At 41.1% G+C, this 15,583-nt stretch overlaps 1 non-coding gene across 1 annotated transcript; it reads left to right on the forward strand.

The window, feature by feature from the left end:
• The first annotated feature begins 7,766 nt into the window (after positions 1–7,766).
• On the forward strand, positions 7,767–7,871 carry LOC127812404 (small nucleolar RNA R71). Its single transcript, XR_008025906.1, has one exon. It is a non-coding gene; the product is annotated as a small nucleolar RNA R71 (small nucleolar RNA).
• The last annotated feature ends 7,712 nt before the right edge of the window (positions 7,872–15,583 follow it).

Here is a 15,583-nt window from a genome sequence, read left to right on the forward strand (position 1 = left end):
ATTGGTTATAGGTTTTAGACCAAAGATTATGAACATAATTTGAATACCCAAAATAGTGGTGTGATGATTACAGTCTAAACCCAAAGTTATGCTAATACAAGTGATAAGAGACCTGTGTTGGGGGATGTGGTATATTATGGTTCTTTAACTGACATTGATCAATTGAACTTCTTTGATAGATCTAAGGTGGTTGTATTCAAATGCCATTGGGATGTGGTAGTTTTTTGTTCTCATCTTTTGGCTACTTAACTATCTTTAGAAAAATTTGAAATAAAGGCAAGGAAAGGATTAGTTTTGGTGGATATTTGGCCAGCGATTGTCGAACCGCTCCAGAATTAGAGATCTATGAATCTCTTCTCTAGTTTGCAGCAAAGTGCACCCTAGGTCATCTCTCACAAGGAGCCTCACCTTCTTTTACCAACAAGGAGAACCAATACAAATAACAGTTTGTTTGGGGGGGGGGGGGGTTTTGACAGAAAACTAATTAACAAAACAGAAAGATAAAGATGATGAAAAATCAGTAAAAGATATGCAACCGGCTGTGTATTTGTCTCCTATGTGGAATCTTCCTTGTCCAACCTATATGTCTTGGCTTGCTAGATGTTTTGATCTCCGGAAAACAAACTCAAAGCATCCCCAACAACCGTCCAAGGATTAGAATGATTGGAAATAACAAAATGAATGCAGAAATCTCTTGCAAACAAAATGCAACCATTCACTCTCTATTCAACCTATCCAGACCTATGCAAGAACAACCGTTCAAGCACACAATATTCATTTTCGAGATGTTATACCAACCGGCTATAACATTCTGTTCTCTTAAGCATTTAACAGAAAGTGAAACCATGCAAGTTCACACAAACCTGCCATGAACTCCATGCATTCACAAATCTGCTCAAACTAAACCAAATAGAAATGAATAAGAAACAAACAACAAACCAGATTCTTGTAGCTCATCCGGGACTCAAATTCCACATGGATTCAAGACACACAACCGGTTACAAAATGTTCTAGCCTATCATTACAGCAAGGAAAACAGAATGGAACAAAAGATGTAGAAAACAGAAAAATGCTACAATAACAAAAACGGGCAGAATCCTCTCTATTTTCTCCTCTCCTTCTATATCATCCTCCTCTGAAAATTAATGCTAAGAGGCCTTAAATACATGGCTAAGAAAGGAAAGCTAGGAAGGCTAGGGTTGGGCCTGGCCCAACAGAAAACAAGTAAGCCCAAAAACAGCATAATTTGAGTAGCCCAAGTTTGCTCCTTGAAAGTAAGCCCAAGCTCCTTTAGTGAGCCACTTCTCTAGCCCATCCAATATTCCCTAAAGCCTGGATCCATAGAGGTAAGATAGAAAATAGTGTAAGGACAATTTGAAGCATAATAAAATAGAAACAATGAAATATCAGCAAAAATTACTTCAAATGGCCTAATAAGAATGAAGTGAAATGCCAAAATATGGTATAAATATGCATGCTATCAATTCCCCCATACTTAGACTTTTGCACTCCTGGGCAAAACACTAGACTCTATGACTCAAGAATAGAAATGTGGAAAAACACAAATTAGATGCAAGGTAGGTAAGTCTTCAAGAATTCATCATTCAAAGATCATCTTTCCTCTACTTCCAAGAAAACAAGTGACATGGCAATTCATCCAATAAGACAAATCAAAAGTAGAAGCCTCTCACAGGACAAATGTATGCTCAAAAATCTCTCAAGAGGTGGTGGTGACTGTTTTGCTCAAATTCACCCAATCACAATTCCACTACCATAAACTTGTTTATCTTCTCAATCTCCACTATCCATGTCAAATGCATGCCACAAATCAAAAGGACTTATTCAGGGTTGTAATGTGGGGAAGAAAGAAATGGAAAGACAACAATGAAGGAAAACATGCCTTAGGTCGAGAAAACATTTCATGCAACTCTAAGATCAAGAGATAGAATTTCCAAGCGTTATGAAGAACATTGCATCTTTATTCGGTTGAGTGCGTTTTACGCTCTGTCTCAACTTTGCTTTCTTCTTTTTCTCATCAATTTTCAATTTTTTTTTTTTTTTGTTTTTTGTTTATTTATTTTTTTTTTTCGAAAGAGGTGAGTGCGTTTTACGCTCCTTCTCACCCTTCTATCCTTTTCTTGCTTTTCTTTTTCTTTTTACATGGATGCAAATGGCCTTTGGCCTTATGACTTGCTCGATGAATTCAATCTCTCTCTCTAGAATGCACTTAATATTCCTCTTCCTTCCTAAGGTTGGAAGGTCCAAAAAGGGGTGTATGAGAATGAAGGGTAAAAATGATGGCTCTAAGTGGCAAGCGAAAGGGATTGATTGAATTTTTTTTTTTTTTTTTTTTTCGTATAACAAAATGGCTAAATGGGGACAAGAAAGAATGCCTTAATCATGTTCAAGTCATGCATGAACAAATATAGCCTCAACCAAGAATCAAAACAAGTTCTAGAGTGGAGATCATGATAGGTGAATGCACACACAAGAAAGACAATAGGCTCAAAATCCTCACGGCTGTAGACTACCCAATCAATCTATCAAATCAAACTCATTGCCAAGTCACTCGAAATTAAGGAAGATAAGATCGAAGTTCTAATCATGATGGGTTCTTTTAGACTTAATTGCTTAACTTGCATTTCCACGCAAAAACAAACTCAACTAAACCCAAGGAAAAAGAAATATGAAAAGATAAAGAAAATGTTGCTAAAATAAGAATGCTACCTCCCCCCACACTTAGACTTTACATTGCCCTCAATGTAAACATGCAATTCCAATCAAGAATAAGACAAGTAAATGTAAAATACTAGGGAGAGAGAAACAGCCTGATGTATCAAATGTAGGTGGCGTTGAGGAGATGCAGCTCCTCCACAATATGCTCCTGAAAGCTCTCGTAGAATGGCTTAAGCCGCTGCCCGTTCACTGTGAATTGCTTTGCATTGGACTCGTCCTTGATTGCAACTGCACCAAAGGGAAAAACATGAATAACTATGAAAGGACCAGTCCAACGAGAACGTAACTTACCGGGCATCAACTTGAGACGAGAATTGTATAGCAGAACTTTCTGGCCAACTTCGAATGTCTTCCTCACAATAAGCTTGTCATGCACAGCCTTAGTCTTCTCCTTGTAGATGCGTGAGTTCTCATATGCGTCCATCCTAATCTCCTCAAGCTCTTGAAGTTGGAGCTTTCTTTGGGACCCCGATTGACTGATGTCCATATTGCATTGCTTCACCGCCCAATATGCCTTATGCTCCACTTCCACCGGCAAGTGACACGCTTTTCCAAAAACCAACCTATAAGGGGAAATGCCGATGGGGGTTTTGTAGGCCGTGCGATAGGCCCAAAGTGCATCTTCTAATCTCGTGCTCCAGTCTTTCCTATTGGGCTGGACAGTCTTCTCCAAAATCTGCTTGATCTCCCTATTTGAGACTTCAGCTTGCCCATTAGTCTGTGGATGATAAGCAGTCGCCACTTTGTGTAATACCCCATACTTACGAAGTAGGGTGTCCATCTTTCTATTGCAAAAGTGGGATCCTTGGTCACTGATGATGGCCCTAGGCATGCCAAACCTGCAAAAGATGTGAGAACGAACAAAATCTGCAACCACAGAAGCATCATCAGTCCTGGTGGCTTTAGCTTCCACCCACTTAGAAACATAATCCACAGCTAACAGAATGTACAAATAACCAAATGACACAGGAAATGGACCCATGAAGTCAATGCCCCAAACATCAAAGATTTCACAAAACAATAAGGGTTGTTGAGGCATTTCATTCCTACGTGATATAGTGCCTGTGTGTTGACAACGTGTGCAATTCCTACAGAACTCATATGAATCCTTAAAGAGAGAAGGCCAATATAATCCAGAATCTAGGACTTTCCTAGCTGTACGTTGGGGACCAAAGTGACCACCACATGCAAGTGTGTGACAAAAATTTAAGACAGATGCAAACTCATGGTTAGGAACACATCTCCTAATGACCTGGTCACTACACATGCGCCACAGATAGGGATCATCCCACACATAATACCGAGCCTGACTCTTAAATTTATTTAGCTGTTCCTTCTTAAAATATGCAGGTAATTCAGAAGCAACTAAATAATTTACTAAATCAGCATACCAGGGCTCAACACCATGAATGTGGTATAATAACTCATCTGGGAAATCATCCCTGATAGGCTGGGAGTCCATGACTGTGGAATCTGAAGAAGGAGGGACCCTGCTCAAATGATCAGCTACTAGGTTCTCGGCCCCACTCTTGTCTTTTATCTCCACATTGAACTCCTGAAGTAGGAGCATCCATCGTATCAACCTGGGCTTAGCATCGGGCTTCTTCAATAGGTATTTTAGGGCTGCATGGTCAGAAAACACGACAACATTAGAACCCAGAAGATAGGAGCGAAATTTATCTAAAGCAAACACAATAGCTAAAAGCTCCTTCTCAGTCGTGGTGTAGTTTGCTTGAGCAGCATCCAAGGTGCGCGAGGCATAGGCAATGACATGTGACTTCTTCTCCACACGTTGTGAAAGGACGGCGCCCACTGCAAAGTTGGAGGCGTCGCACATCAACTCGAAGGGCAACTCCCAGTCGGGTGGCTGTATGATGGGTGGAGAAATCAAACGACTCTTCAGTTCCTCGAATGCCCGCTTGCACTGTTCATCAAAGTGGAAGGTCACTTCTTTCTGGAGAAGGTGGGAAAGTGGAAGTGCAATCTTACTGAAATCCTTGATGAATCTCCTGTAAAATCCTGCATGGCCAAGGAAAGAACGCACCTCTCTCACAGAGGTGGGGTAAGGCAATGAAGCAATGACATCAACTTTAGACCGATCCACTTCTATACCCTTCTTAGACAGAACATGCCCTAAAACAATTCCTTGTTCTACCATGAAATGACATTTTTCGAAATTTAAAACAAGGTTCTTTTCAATGCATCTCTGTAGGACTCTACCCAAGCTAACCAAGCAATCATCAAAAGAAGTGCCATAAACTGAAAAATCATCCATGAACACTTCCATGCAATGCTCTATAAAATCTGAAAATATACTTACCATGCATCGCTGAAAGGTACCTGGAGCATTACATAGACCGAAAGGCATTCTTCTATAAGCGAATGTGCCAAAGGGGCAGGTGAAGGTGGTCTTCTCTTGATCCTCTGGGGCTATGCAAATCTGAAAGTATCCAGAAAAACCGTCAAGGAAACAATAGTGCGACTTACCGGCCAACCTCTCCAACATCTGATCAATGAATGGGAGGGGGAAATGATCTTTTCTGGTTGCTTGGTTCAGCTTTCTATAATCAATGCAAACTCTCCAACTGTTCTGCACTCTCATGGGGATGAGCTCATTGTGCTCATTTGGGACCACCGTGATGCCCATCTTTTTTGGAACAACCTGCACGGGACTCACCCACTTGCTATCAGAAATAGGGTAAATAATACCGGCTGCAAGTAATTTACTTACCTCCTGTTTTACCACATCAAGGATGGTTGGGTTAAGTCTTCTTTGAGGCTGCCTTGCTGGTTTTGCTCCTTCCTCCAATAAAATACGATGCATGCAAACAGATGGGCTGATTCCAGTTATGTCCGCTAAAGTCCACCCAATTGCTTTCTTATTATTTTTCAGCACATCCAGCAACTTTCTCTCTTGGTCAGGCTGCAAGTTGTTTGCAATGATGACTGGCAGCTTCTCATCTTTCTCCAAGAATGCATACTTGAGGTGCTGAGGCAAAGGCTTGCACTGAATGGTGGGTGGCTGCTGCAAAGAGGGGGCTGATCTATTTGACTGGAACTCTAACTCCAAGGCACTATCAACCTGCTCAACAAGGTTAGCAGCACTATCTTCCACTTGGGAAATGTTAGCATCAAAATCAAACTCATGTCTATGCAAAAATTCAGCAATCTCTAAGCATGCAGCACATTGACTCTCTCCATCACTACAATTAGTACAAATAATCGTATCTAGGAACTCATGCACAGTGGGGATTTCATCAATTAAATCAGAAGACTCAGAACATGCTTCATTCACTAACAGGTCAACTCTATTTACTTGAAAAGTGGAATGATCCTCGGCAGGGAATTTCATGGCATCAAGTATCTTGAAGTTAATTGTGTTACCAGCAAATTCCATGGAAAGTGTACCCTCATGCACATTGATAATAGTTCTAGCAGTTTTTAAGAATGGTCTCCCTAGGATCAAGGGTGCATGCTCAAGTGTGCTGTTATCTTCCATATTCAAAACATAAAAATCTGCTGGAAAGATTAAATCCTTAACCTTAACCAGCACATCTTCTAGGACTCCAGTGGGGTGTGCAGTACTTCTATTGGCTAGTTGGACAACCACTCCTGTTGGCTTCAAAGGACCACACTGCAATGAAGCATAAATAGAGTTAGGCATGACATTAATGGATGCACCTAAATCTAGTAAAGCATTGCTAAATTGCATGTCTCCTATAGTACAAGGAATGGAGAACATCCCTGGATCTTTACACTTTGCTGGCATGGCAGGTTGGATAAGGGCAGAGACATTTCTCCCAAGGTTGATCTTCTCATTCCCCATAAGCTTCCTCTTGTGAGTACACAAATCCTTGAGAAATTTTGCATACTTGGGGATCTGTCTAATGGCTTCAAGGAGGGGAATGTTGACTTCAACTTTCTGGAATGTTTCCAGAATCTCTTTATCCACTTCGGCCTCTGCTCTTTTCTTGTTTTGTGTTGCTCGATGTGGGAATGGCAGGGGCTGGATGTTGGAAGACTCTCCTTGTTCTTGATAGCTGGAGTTTGGTTGCTTGGCTTCTTGGACTGAGGAGGGTTGCTGCTCTTTGCTACCCTCTACATTCTGCTGCTCTGCATGCTGCTCTTTGTTTGATGATGGTGGAGGGGTTGGGATGATTACTTCTTTCCCATTTCGAAGCATGATGGCACTAACATTACCCCTTGGATTGGCAACTGGTTGTGAAGGAAGCTGCCCCGAACCTTGACTCCTTAACTCATTGATGTTTGTGGCTAGCTGGCCTATTTGGGTCTCCAAATTTTGAATTGTGGTTTCTGTTTTCTGTTGGAATTGGAGTGTGTTGGCTGCTAGTTGCTTAACAAGATCATCTAAGGTAGGTTCTGACTTGGGTAATGGTGGTGCTTGTTGCATGGCTTGATTCTGCCTTGGTGGTGGAGCATGGTTGCTTGAAGGATGGAACCTCTGCTGAAATGGTTGATTCTGGTATGGCTGCTGTTGGTGCACATGTTGATTGGAAGGGCTGCCATATCTGAGGTTTGGATGGTCTCTCCAACCTGGATTGTAGGTGGCTGAGTATGGATCATACTTGTGTTGTGGATGCTGCTGGAAAGGTGGATTGTGTTGCTGGAAAGGTCTACCAGGGAAGATGCCAGCAACAGATTCATTATTTTCTTGCAACTGTGGGCATTGATCTGTTGTATGGGATGGCAAGGAGCAAATGCCACAAAGTTGCTGCTGGGGTTGCTTTCTCTCTAATGCCAACTGCCTGACCATGGAAGCCAATTCCTCAAGCTTGTTTTTCATCCGTTGCTGGTCCATAGTGGCAGCCACATTGACTTCATTGATGGCTTTTGTAGGAGTGTTAATTCTGGTGCCAAATTGCTGGGCATTTTGTGCCATCTTTGATATCAGCTCTTGTGCAGCTGCTGGGGTCTTCTCTGCCAAAGCTCCTCCACTTGCAGCATCTACCAAGTACTTGTCCATGGGGATTAGACCTTCATAGAGATACTGAATTAGGAGTTGGTCACTTATCTGATGGTGAGGACAGCTGGAACACAACTTCTTGAACCTCTCCCAATACTCATGTAGAGTTTCACCACTCATCTGCCTTATACCACAAATTTCCTTCCTTATTGATGCTGTTCTGGAGGCTGGAAAGAATTTTTCCAGGAAGATCCTTTTCAATCCATCCCAGCTGGTAATAGCAGCTGGTGGTAGGTAGTAGAGCCAATCTTTGGCGGATCCATCAAGTGAGAATGGAAAGGCTCTTAGCTTGATTTGCTCTTCATCTACTCCTTGTGGCCGCATGGTTGAGCAAACCACATGAAACTCTTTCAGATGCTTGTGTGGATCCTCTCCTGCAAGGCCATGAAACTTGGGCAACAAATGGATCAGTCCAGACTTAAGTTCGAAGTTGGCATCTAGCTGTGGGTATTGAATACATAGGGGCTGGTAATGCACATCAGGTGCAGCCAGCTCTCTAATAGTTCTACCATCCAAATGACCATGATTTGCATTATTTCCATGATTTCCATTATTGCCATTACCATTATTTCCATTATTTGCATTGTTTGCATTATCTCCATTACCATTATCTGCCATATTGATGAATGCTGGAATAGGTTCGGATGAAGTATTAGAAGTACTGTTAGGGTCAATCCTATCCCGAGACTTAAGTTCTCTAGCTTGCCTTCTAAGAGTAGTCTCTAATTCAAGATCCAAATCAAGTAATTTTTCCTTAGAGGATCTGGTCATGCACTTAGAGATCAGCTCAAAAACAGCACACAAAATGGCCTATGCATACCAAGAACTCAAAAACTCAAAAACACAAAAAAAAACACACAAGCACAAAAACACAAAAACAGGTCAAACAATAAGCCCTTAGATGATTTTTTTTTATGCAATTTTTCACAGAATTTCAACACAAAGACACTGAGGGACCTAAAAACACTAAAAACCACACAAAATTAAGCACTGAGAAACACAAAATGGCCCAAAACGTGGTCTAAACGTTGGAATTTGGCCAAAAAAGGGTCTCCTCACCACATAGTAGTGACTCTTTATCCCCACACCCCCTTTTCTTTGGACACCAAAAATCAGCTCAATCGGAGAAAGTAGGAAGCAGTGAACAGTAACTGTCAAAATCGTTTTCTTATCAAATCAGCTCCTATTTTGCCTCAAAGACCACTCTAAATGCAAGAAAACATCAAGGAAAGCATATGGACATGAAAGAACATCAAGTAAGGATGAGAAAGGAAGAGGATAGCACCGGTATCTCGAGCTCAATCCTTAAATAATACTATCTGTTATGGAGATGGTCAAAACAGCTGTTGAATGGGAAAGCTGCTGGGGTCTTCTCCTCTTGGTTGCAGCTGCAGGGTTGTCTATCTGCCAAACGAAAAGAAGATTAGTGGGAACGTTAAAAGGAATGCTAGAAGTGAAAATAAAAGGAATGCTAAAAGGGAAAAATAAAAGGAATGTCCTCTGTCAGGTGATCTGCTGTCAGATGCAGAAAAGGTGGGATTCAGCTTTCTAAGAATGGTTATGCTCTCCTGATCTGCTGCAGGCTTGTCTACTTGCTGTGTGAGCTTGCTTTTCAGCGCCTATCAGAGCACATGAAGACCAGAGAAGGACTGCAGGTGTGCTACTGAAAACCAGAGAAGGACTGCAGGTGTTTTGTGCTTTTTCAGTTGCTGCAGGGCTGCAGGGTTGCAGGGTTGCTTTTCCAGAAGATCAGGTCGTCCAGCCCTCTCCAACAGCCACTTCTTTGTTCAAAAATAATACTAGAAACAAGAAAACAGAAAAGGAAAACACAAACACACAAAAAGAAGATCGAAAAGGTAAATAAGGCTTTTCTGTTGCTGCTTGTTATCAGTTCATCTCAAGAACAGAACAGAATTTCTCTTCACCAAGAACACAAAAACTGATAACCTTATCAACAGCTGATAACCTTATCACCAAGAACACAAAACAGAGAAAACACTCGAACAAGAAAACAAAACAAAAAGAGAATAGGGTCGGTCCTCTATGTTTTTAGAAGAAAAACTTGGCTCCCCGGCAACGGCGCCAAAATTCTGGCCAGCGATTGTCGAACCGCTCCAGAATTAGAGATCTATGAATCTCTTCTCTAGTTTGCAGCAAAGTGCACCCTAGGTCATCTCTCACAAGGAGCCTCACCTTCTTCTACCAACAAGGAGAACCAATACAAATAACAGTTTGTTTGGGGGGGGGTTTTGACAGAAAACTAATTAACAAAATAGAAAGATAAAGATGATGAAAAATCAGTAAAAGATATGCAACCGGCTGTGTATTTGTCTCCTATGTGGAATCTTCCTTGTCCAACCTATATGTCTTGGCTTGCTAGATGTTTTGATCTCCAGAAAACAAACTCAAAGCATCCCCAACAACCGTCCAAGGATTAGAATGATTGGAAATAACAAAATGAATGCAGAAATCTCTTGCAAACAAAATGCAACCATTCACTCTCTATTCAACCTATCCGGACCTATGCAAGAACTACCGTTCAAGCACACAATATTCATTTTCGAGATGTTATACCAACCGGCTATAACATTATGTTCTCTTAAGCATTTAATAGAAAGTGAAACCATGCAAGTTCACACAAACCTGCCATGAACTCCATGCATTCACAAATTTGCTCAAACTAAACCAAATAGAAATGAATAAGAAACAAACAACAAACCAGATTCTTGTAGCTCATCCGGGACTCAAATTCCACATGGATTCAAGACATACAACCGGTTACAAAATGTTCTAGCCTATCATTACAGCAAGGAAAACAGAATGGAACAAAAGATGTAGAAAACAGAAAAATGCTACAATAACAAAAACGGGCAGAATCCTCTCTATTTTCTCCTCTCCTTCTATATCATCCTCCTCTGAAAATTAATGCTAAGAGGCCTTAAATACATGGCTAAGAAAGGAAAGCTAGGAAGGCTAGGGTTGGGCCTGGCCCAACAGAAAACAAGTAAGCCCAAAAACAGCATAATTTGAGTAGCCCAAGTTTGCTCCTTGAAAGTAAGCCCAAGCTCCTTTAGTGAGCCACTTCTCTAGCCCATCCAATATTCCCTAAAGCCTGGATCCATAGAGGTAAGATAGAAAATAGTGTAAGGACAATTTGAAGCATAATAAAATAGAAACAATGAAATATCAGCAAAAATTACTTCAAATGGCCTAATAAGAATGAAGTGAAATGCCAAAATATGGTATAAATATGCATGCTATCAATATTATAAGAGAAGTAATAATGTAAGTTCTCATCCTTATGTTAACTATACATGTTATTTGCTTGATCTTATCTCCAATGTGTTGTGTAATAGGTTTGTCTTTAAGATCAAAATGTCATTAGATGTTCATGTTTAGCTAATTAATGACATGGCTGATATTGAATATGTACCTATATTTTTCTCTTTTTTTTTTTTTTTTTACATCTTATCTATTGTCTGAGAATGTACTATTAGAGTTTGATCTTTCTAACAAAACTTTCACTTATAGTTTTGATGCAGTAAAATGTGCAGTTAGGATGTAGGCGCATCATTTTAGGATGCATATACAACATAGATACAAATACATTTATTCTTATCTAGAGATACATTTATTTGCAGCTATGTTGTATTGATTATGTGATGTAGGCTCACCTACAACGTACACATTCAAGTACAGATTGCACTAAGAAAACGAATATCGTTCTTATTTCATAAGCAACCAAAAAACCCTATAATGTGATTAAATGTCTTAAATAGGTGAAAACTGAAAACCTATTGGGACAACAATCCTCTAACGAGCTAGGCTTTTCAAAACAAAATAAAGAAACATTTAAAATAATGAACTAAAAACACATGAAACGCATTTTAACACTGTAAACGATTTCAAACGACCAAAATCCATCATACATCACAGCAAAGTAGTAAGTCTGATTCGTCTCGTCGAGACCTTTTTGGAATGGGGTCGTGGGCCCAAAACGAACACCGTATGTGAAAGTTACGTCTATTTCTTCGAACATCAACTGTCGTAACATTCTAAGAATGCAAGGACTTGTTCTTTCGCATTAGACATACGAACCTTATCATTATGCCATTATCTTTTGATTTAAACTTGAACTTCTTATTTTTTTCATAGGTCACACTTTGTGAGGTATTAATGCAAAGATTTTCGAAATTGTTATTGTGGTTATTACGATGATTTTTGGATTCATACATATATTATGAATTTAGGGATTAACTTAAAGATTATGGTTTGTTATTATGATGATTGATACATATATACTTTTATCTGTTACTGCTTATCCTAAAAAATAACACTATATAATATTGATACATACAGACATTTATACATGTTGTAAGCATAGGCAAAAAGTCACCATATATAATGACTCATGTTGATCTTTAAAATTTCCAATAAATGATATTTCAAAAAAAGGTGCCAAAAGTAGACCTCTTTTATGGAATTATTTTATAAATGTTGTTAAAGTTATTGAAATTATTTTATGGCCAAATTTTTATGAATTTTCTAAATGCCATCATATGTCATTAGAATTATTTTATGGCTAGAAATTTTTTACATTTATAAATGTCACTATAGGTTATTAGAATTTTTATATTGCAAAAAGCTTCAAATATTTATAAATTCTGCTATAATTTAATTGAATTTTTTTGCCAAGAGTTTTTGACATTTATAAATGCCACTAATCATAAACTATAAATGTAATAAAAAGTCTATCTTTTAGCAACATTTGTTTGAATCTATCCTAGCAATTGTTGCTTTGTTACTAATACCCTTTTTCGATGTTGACTCTGGCCTCCAAACCACAAATGCTAGTAAATTTCCTACCGATAATTACAAATGCTGCTAAAAAGCAAAATGAATGCCGCTAAAAAGCAATTATGTTGTAGTAGATGTTGGCAATCTCTTTAACGTTGATAGTGGGTTTGAAAAAGACCACAATAACATTGCAAAAAGCCTATGCCGCTCATTGCTCATTGTGCAAAGAACCAAGATCAATCCATTATAGAAGAAAGCCTGTAAGCACCCCTGCCTGGATATCCCAACCACCCGGACTATCCTAACAGAAGCGCCTACGGAAGGAGAGAGAATGAAGCACAAGACAGAAACTACCCTGGCATGCATACACAAGAATGGAAACAACAGAAGCTAAGATATACACATACATGCACTATGGGTACTTCGCTAGCACAGCGGTTACATGATAAACAAATACAGACACCTGTGCCAACCAACATGTGACATGAGGAATGACATGGCACAGTAAAAAATAATAAAGTAAATCCTACTCAAACATTAGAGTTGACGGGTACTGACAGAACTGCCTGTACACCATACCGACTCTGTCGCTAGATGCTATCTCCCTTGCCCTTGACTCACGTTGCCACTTCCTGGAATGATGGAAAGCAAAATGAGTCGAGAGACTCAGCAAGCATAAAGAAAGAAAGGCAGTAGGCTGCACATATCCAGAAAATGCTCCCGAGAACACCAATCCCCAAGTATACACAAACCATGAGACGCCCAACACAGTATAAAAGCATAAATAAAAGCATGTATCAGTCCTTGGGGCCCACACAAGACACATGGCACCCAAGTCCCATACCAACCTGCTGTTGCCTTGGAAGGCAACATATGTCTCCAACAAACCTGTGCGCGTTGTCCCGGGTCGGTGCTCCCGTCACCCGAATGCTCGCGTCGGTCCTCTCGACACCCGAGCTGTAGAATAGCCGAGTCGTAGGCTCCCTTGAAACAGTCCTCCCGTCCAAGATCTATGAATTGTCGGTAACCATGCAACGCACATAAAATGCAATGGCGTAGTGAGCATCAACGTGATACACCGGTGCCCATACATCCAAGCATTAGGCCATGCTCCGCCCACATAGTAAACCACACACGATGCATATGCCCGTGCCAGATGCAAACTAACCATGCTAGAATGTACGTGTCCAAGCATACTCAATAAATGAATAGCCCAACATGCATCCCGTACCCATGTACATATCAAACCATGAACGGTGATACTAGATATCAAATCATGCAGTAAATCACATAAACCACATAATGGTAGGGCTAGTCAGTAGTTGTAACGACCCGCTCTCACTTACGGGCGCCACCGGTAAATAATCGATCGGATTACTCACCCGACAACCTCAACTGAAGGGTTGGACTATGTTTCAACAGGAAACACCCTAGGTGGGAACTAGGTTTCGTCCTTCCCTTCGCTCCACTCAGGAATCGGTCCCAACTCAAATAAGAAAATCCAACGGACCAAGACCCGAAACCCGAGTGAGCTTCACCTCTCTTCAGCTCACCCCATAGCAAGCCAGAGGTGACCCAGGCACAAGGCTAGCATACAAACACTTCGCTGAGTATTGGGGATTTATGAGAACATACCTTGCTGATCTTGACTCGGTCCGAATCTTCGCTTTACCGACTATGCCACATTCAACAAGCAATCTCACAATCATCTATCACACTATGATGATTACACAATTAAATACATTTAAGCTCAAACACAGACATTTACTCACAAGGGTATACATACACCACGCCCCCTGGCTACATATAAGCAATATTAAAAATACATAACTCGGGCAACTCAGCTAGTTGCCACAACAGCCTCTCGGCGCCATCCCTGCTTGCATCTGGACTTGCATCATCTACACATGAGGTAAAACCTCATGAGTCATAAAGACTCAGTAAGGGTGCAATGCATGTAAATATGAATATAACATGTTTATGTATGCCAATGCATGCAAATGAGGCTAGGCTCACACATCCTCACAACCTACCAAGGTTTGAGGTATCAACCTATCAACCCCCACCACTAGTCCTCCTTATGGCCATAGGTCCACTAGAGCTTGCATCACACAAGATATAACCACTACATGCCAATGCAACATAAAAACATTATCAAACATATTTACCAACTTGCAAGGCCACCTCCACGTGGGGCCGTCCCTTACCTGGCTCGAAGCTTCAACTCTGCATCGGCACGAACTCCAGCCTGAATCTCAAGTTCTTCTAGGATCACCGTCCCTCCAGTCGAACCTAGATGCAACCACACACAAAACCCCAACTCCATTAACATCCGGCATTTAACCAATGACCTCAACTACGCCGCACATCGACAAAATCATCCATCAACAAGATTTCAAATAACCCCAACACGGAGTTTAATCCAACCAATACTACACAATTCATTATCTCACATAATGAAATAATTAAATTAATTTACCTCAATTAATTCTGGAGCAGACATTGGGAAAACGCTCACCTGGCATTGCTTCCTGGGCTTCAAATCTCGCGCCCAAATCCCATTCTCGGCCTCCAGCACGCTCCTCGGGCCTCAAATTAATTTCCAGAACTTTCCCCAATCTTTCTGGAATTTTTCGGGATTTTTCCATATTTTCTCATTTTCTATTTTGTTTTCTTTTTCTTTTTCTTTTTATTTTCTTTTTCCCATTCTTCTCCCCTGTACTTCTTCTTCTCCGCGCCTCTCCTCTGTGCGCGTCTCCCTTCTTCTTCCTCACGCATGGCAGCCTCCTCCAGCTGCTGCCTTGCTTCGCCGGCCGCTGCTACTGGCCGACAACGCCGCCTCCTGCCGCGAGTAGCCACGGCTCCCCCCGCGCGCGCCTCCGACCTGCACACAGCACCGCCGCGCACAGCAGCTCCTGCTGCTCGGTCGCTTCCAGCCACCATGGGCGACGTCTGGTAGCAGCGTCGACTGCCATTAGCCGCCCTCGAGCTATTGCTGCTTCCATTACCGGCCGCCCTCTTCCTCCTGGCAGCACCACCTGCCGCTGAGCACGCCATGGCTACCCC

The sequence above is a fragment of the Diospyros lotus genome, chromosome 10 (assembly GCF_014633365.1).
Source record: "Diospyros lotus cultivar Yz01 chromosome 10, ASM1463336v1, whole genome shotgun sequence".
Lineage (NCBI taxonomy): Eukaryota > Viridiplantae > Streptophyta > Magnoliopsida > Ericales > Ebenaceae > Diospyros > Diospyros lotus.